The sequence below is a fragment of the Mus caroli genome, chromosome X, assembly GCF_900094665.2.
Source record: "Mus caroli chromosome X, CAROLI_EIJ_v1.1, whole genome shotgun sequence".
Classification (NCBI taxonomy): domain Eukaryota; kingdom Metazoa; phylum Chordata; class Mammalia; order Rodentia; family Muridae; genus Mus; species Mus caroli.
In genome coordinates, this window is record NC_034589.1 from 90,517,470 (window position 1) to 90,523,147 (window position 5,678).

The 5,678-nt window shown below is 54.6% G+C and overlaps 1 long non-coding RNA gene across 1 annotated transcript in view; it reads right to left on the bottom strand.

The window, feature by feature from the left end:
- Nucleotides 1-531, bottom strand: part of LOC110287243 — a 4,449-nt gene extending 3,918 nt beyond the window's left edge. Inside the window, exons 1-2 of the long non-coding RNA XR_002377192.2 lie at nt 359-531; nt 188-261 (exon numbers count right to left, since the gene is read on the bottom strand). This is a non-coding gene — a long non-coding RNA (uncharacterized LOC110287243). The remainder of the gene's footprint in view (nt 1-187; nt 262-358) is intronic.
- Between the last annotated feature and the right edge of the window lie 5,147 nt (nt 532-5,678).

A 5,678-nucleotide genomic window follows, 5' to 3' on the forward strand; every position in this document is an offset into this window, starting at 1 on the left:
AATTACAAGAACAACAATGCAGAAGAGGTCAATGAAACACCTGTAGACAAAGGAAGTGTTCTTCAGGCTCTTTCTGGCCCCATATTTCACTCCTGCCCCCACCACCCCCGCCTTCACCCCCCCCCCCCCCCCCCCCCCCCCCCCGCTGGACTTCTCTTATTTATCTATATATTACAGTCATGCTTACCCTTTTCTCCTTACTCTGGTCCCTGTTCAGGTGCCAATTGGGTTGGGCCAATGGGTCATTCTTTGTGACAGGGCCTAGAGAGAAGCAGCAGAAGATGAAGAAGACAGGAACGTTTGGGATCAGGAGGTCTTGCTCAAGCCAGTTTCTTAAGCCACACAGCTTAGTACTTACTGTTGGCAGGAGAGAAGGATAGTCAAGGTCAGCAGAAAGCTAAATGATACAATGATGGCAAAGAGAACACGGAATGCTTCACACACAGCACCAGGATGGAGGACTGATAGCCGCAGCCCAGATCCCAGAAACTGCAACTCTGACTCCTCCGAGGCCCTGCCCCCAGGCCCAGACTGCACCTGATCAAGGACACAGAACTAATGTTCCCTTTTTCCATTCGTTGGGGCCCCAGAGAAAGCCTTGTATCAGCCTGTCTCCCAACACTCTCCCTTTGCAGTTTTCTGCCTCTCTAACTAGGCTTTAGCTCTTCTTTCGCCTCTTTGCCTCTTTCGACAGCCTCTCTGCCTCTGGAGTTCTGGGCATCTTCATTTCTTACCTTGCCTCTCTGCCCCTCTACCCCTGCTTCCTGGCTTTCTTGCCTCTGTGTATTTCAGCTTCTGCCTTTCTATCTCTACTTCACTCTGAATTGGCCTGTGTGGCTCACTGCCTCTCAACCTCTGCTTCTGCCTCTGTATCCAGGCCTGAGCCGCCACTCCTCTGCCTTTCTACCCCTTAGCCTGTCTCCCCCTACATTTCTTCCTTTGCTCCTCTGCTTCTGTCTCTTCTCCAAGTCTCTGCCCTCTAGCCCCCTTCTCTGCCTCTACCTCTGTCCTTGTGCTTCTGATTTTCAGCCTCTCCACCTCTATGGCCCACATCCTCTCCTACCCTCTGCTTCTCTGTCCCTCAGCCTTATGCCCCTTGGCCTCTGTCTGTATGTGCTTAACCCTCTGTGCATCTCTGCCTCTATGCCCTGAGACCTCTTTGTCCCTCTGTGTCTATGCCCAACAGCCTCTCCAGCCCTCCAACTCTTACATGTCGACATCCATTAGCCACTATGCCCCTTGGCCTCTTTCCCTCAGCCTCTCCTAGCCTGTCTCTCTAGGTTGTTCTGCATCTCTGTCCATGAACCTCCATGTCCCACAGCTTTTCTGTCCCTCAGCCTCTCCTATCCTCAGCTGCTGTCTCTAAACCCCTCTGCACCTGCCCCTTCTACCCTGTCTCTATGCCTCTCAGCCTCCATGCCCCTCGGCCTCTCTTGTCTCTATACAGCTCAGACTATATGCCTCTTGGGCTCTCTGTCCCTCCACATCTACTAGCCGCGGTCTCTAAGCCGCACTGCATCCCTGAGACTCTATGCCCTTCAACCTCTCTGTCCCTCTATCTTTATGTCCCCCCATGGCCCCTCTGTTTCTATGAAGGTCAGCCTGTGTCCCCCATGGCCTGTCTCTATACAGTTAAGCCTCTATCCCCCACCCCCACCCCACTATGGCCTGTCTGACTCTAAGCAGTTCAGCCTCTATGTCCTCAGTGGAATCTCTGTCTTTATTCAGCTCAGCCTCTATGCCCCTCTGCCTGTCAGTCTCTGTTCCTATTTCTTTATGGCCCTCGGGCTCTCTTTCCCTCAGCCTCTATGCCACCTCCCCAACCCCCGTGGCCACTCTATCTCTATGCAGCTTGGCCTGTATGCCCCTCAACCTCTCTGTGGCCCTCTGTATCTCTATGGCCCTCAGCATCTCTTTCACTCAGCCTCTATGCCCCCCTACCCCCGCAGCATCTCCGTCTTTATACGGGTCAGCTTCTATGTCCAGTGGAGTCTCTGTGTCTAGGCCCCTTGGCCTCTACGACCCTTCCCATGGACAGTCTCTCTATGCAGCTCAGCCTCTATTCCCCTGTGTCCTCTCTGTCCCCCTATTTCTATGTTCCTGTGTTTCTATGGCCCTCGGGCTATCTTTTCCTCAGCTTCTATAGCCCCTCCGTTGGCCTTTAAGCCCCTTGGTGTCTCTAAGAATCTTGGCCTCTATACCTTGGAATCTCTGTGTCTAGGAAGTTAGCTTCTATGTCCCCGTCCCCACCAATGGCCTCTGTGTCTCTAGGCAGCTCAGCCTCTATGCCCCTCGTGGCTTCTGTGTTGCTGAGACTCTATGCCCCTTAGTATCTATGTTCCTATATCTGAGGCTCTCTGCATCTCTGCCCCTCTCTATTCACCATTGTTTCTATGGCCCTCGGACTCTTTCCCTCAGCCTCTATGCGCTCGCCACTCCAAGCCTTCTCTGTCCTTATATACCTTGGCCTCTATGTCTCTACCACCGAGGCTCTATGTCCTCTGAGGCCCGTGTGTCTATTCAGCTCAGCTTCTATACGCCCCGTGACCACTCTGTGTCTATGTAGCTTGGGCTCTATGACCATAGCCCCGACCCCGTGGACTCTTGACTCTATACAGCGCAGCTACTATGCCCCTCAGCCTCTCTGTCCCAACATTTCTGTAGCCCAATGAATCTCTGTCACTCTTTATGTCCCATCGTCACTAAGGCCCTCGGCCTCTCTTTCCCTCAGTCTCTATCCCCCGCCCCCGCGGCCTCTCTGTCTTTAAGCAGTCTGGCCTCTATGCCCCGTTCCCCGCCCCTCTGTCTCTATGCAGGCTCGGCCTCTATGTCGCCATGGAGCTTGGGCTCTATGGTCCCTGTGGAGTCTCAGACGCTATACAGCACAACCTCTAAGACCCTCAGCCTCTGTGTCCCAACATCTCTGTAGCACTATGGCCCTCGGCCTCTCCCTCAGCCTCTATGCACCCCACGTGGCCACTCTCTATACAGCCAGGCCTCTAAGCCACGCCCACCCCACCGTGGACGCTCTGTCTCTAAGTAACCTAAACTCTATACCCCCCACCGCCTCTGTCTCTATGAAGCTCCGCCTCTATGCTCCCCCTCTGGCCTCTCTATCTCTACACAGCCCAGCCTCCATGTCCCCCACCCCCGAGCCTCTCTATCTCTATGCAGCTGGGCTTCTATGACCACCAGGGCCTCTCTGGCTCTTTACACTCCAGCCTCTATGCCCCTCGGCCTCTGGACCTACATCTCTGTAGCCTAGGCATCTCTGTCCCCCGCTCTATGCCCCTAGACCTCTCTTTCCTTCCGCCACTAAGTCCCGGCTCCCCCGCCCCGGCCTCTCTGTCGCTATGCAGCCCAGCCTCTGCGCCCCGTCCTCCCTCGCCCCTCTGCCTATAGGGCATAGGCCGCTGGAGATCTGCGCGCCCCCAACACACACATCGTGGCCTTTCTCTCTCTCCAGCCCAGCCTCTGCGCCCCCTGTGGCCTGTGTCTATGTAGCTAGCTCCGGCTCCATGGTCCCCGTGGATGCTCAGACGCTATACAGCGCAGCCTCTATGCCCCTCAGTCTTTCAGTCCCAACATCTCTGTAGCCCCATACAACTCTGTCCTTCTATCTCTATGCCCCCCATTGTCTCTATGGCCCTCCGCCTCTCTTTCCCTCAGCCTCTATGCACCCCACGTGGCCTCTCTATCTCTATGCAGCCCGGCCTCTATGCACCTCCCCATCCCCTTGGCCTGTCTCTATGCTATCCAATCTCTCTACCCTTCCTTAGCATTTTGCCTAGGCTCCGCCCCCACAGTTACCTAGCAACAGCCAGGCATGCCTCACTATAAAAGGGCAGCTTGCCCCCTCCTAGCTCTCTTGCTCTGTCTCATTCCAACCCCTTCTTTCTCCACGTGCTCATGGCCAGCCTCTATTCCTCTACTCTCTCTTTTTCTGCCTCTACTACCCTCTTATAAACTCTAGTCTATACTGTCATGTGGCTGGTGGGGGGGGGGAGGGAAAGGAGGGATACCTCAGCATGGGCCCACCATGGCACCCCCATACTTACCACACACCTCCATAGAACATATCCCCCACCTCTTTACCTTTTTACAAACACAACAACCCCCCCCCACCTCTCTGTCTGTACAGAGCCCAGCCTCTATGGCCCCCTCCCTGGTGGCCTCTCTGTCTATATACAGCTCAGCCTCTGTGGCCCCCTGGAGCCTCTCTATCTCTATGCAGCTTGGCTTCTATGACCCCCATGGCCTCTCTGTTCTCTGTGCAGCCCAGCCTTTATGCTCCCCCCTCCCTTGCTTCTCTGTCCCTATGCAGGGGGTACTCGGCCTCCCAGGCCCCCCAACCCACCGTGGCCTCTGTCTCTATACAGTTTGGACTCTGTGCCCCCTGTGTCCTCTCTTGCTCTATACAGCTAAGCCTCTATGACCCTCTGCCATCTGATCCTTAGCAATTATGTTGCTGAGACTCTATGCCCCTCAGTCTCTCTGTCCCTGTATCTCTCTTGGCTCCTTTTTCACTATTGCTCTTGGCATTTTGTTTGTTTGTTTGTTTGTTTGTTTGTTTTTCGAGACAGGGTTTCTCTATGTAGCCCTGGCTGTTCTGGAACTCACTCTGTAGACCAGGCTGGCCTCGAACTCAGAAATCCACCGAGCCACCACGCCCGGCTGCTCTTAGCATCTTTGCCTAAGCCTGTATGCCCACGCCCTCCCCCACCCCCACCCCCACCCCCGCCTCCCTGTATCTATGCAACAAGTCCTCTATGCCCTCCTCTTCCCCTTTCTGTCTGGATACAGCCCAATCTCTATGTCTACCACCCATGATCTCTCTGTCTATGCAGCTTGGTCTCTACTCCCCTATGGCCTCCCAGTCTCAATACAGCCCAGCCTTTATACCCCCCAGCCTCTGTAACCTAAGCATCTATGTTCCTCACTCTATGTCCCTTTGTCTCTAGGGTGTTTGGTCTCTCCCGAAGCCTCTATGCCCCGCCCCCCACTCCTGTGTCCTCTCTGTCTATGCAGTCCAATCTCTATGCCCCTTCCCTGCTTCTCCGTCTCTGTGCAGCTTGCCCTCTATGCTCACCTCTAGCCTCTCTGTCTCCATGAAGCTTGGACTCTATCCCACCCTTCTTGGCCTCTTTATGTACAGAACTCACCCTCTACCCCCCACGCCTCTCTGTCTCTATACAGCCCAGCCTCTATTGCCCCTTGGAGCCTCTCTATCTCTATGCAGCTCAGCCTCTATGTCCCCTCCGTAGGTCCTGATTCTACACAGCAAAGCCTCTGTTTATATAGAGCCCAGCCTTTATGCACTCCCTATGGCCTCTGTATTTATATACAGCCCAGCGTCTATGGACCCTGGGGCCTCTCTCTACACAGCTTGGCTTCTATAACCCCCATGGACTGTCTATCTCTATGCAGCCCAGGATCTATGCCCCTAGTGTCCTCTTGTCTCCATACAGCTCAGCCTCTATGCCACTCAGCCTCTTTACCTACGTTTGTGTAGCCTTTGCATCTCTGTCCTTCTCTATATGACCCTTTGTCATCTTGGCCCTAGGCCTCTCTTTTCCACAACCTCTATTCCCCCCCACCCCATGGCCTCTCTGTGTCTATGCAGCCCAACCTCTATGCCCCCTCCCCTGCCTCTCTGTCTCTATGCATCTTGGCCTCCA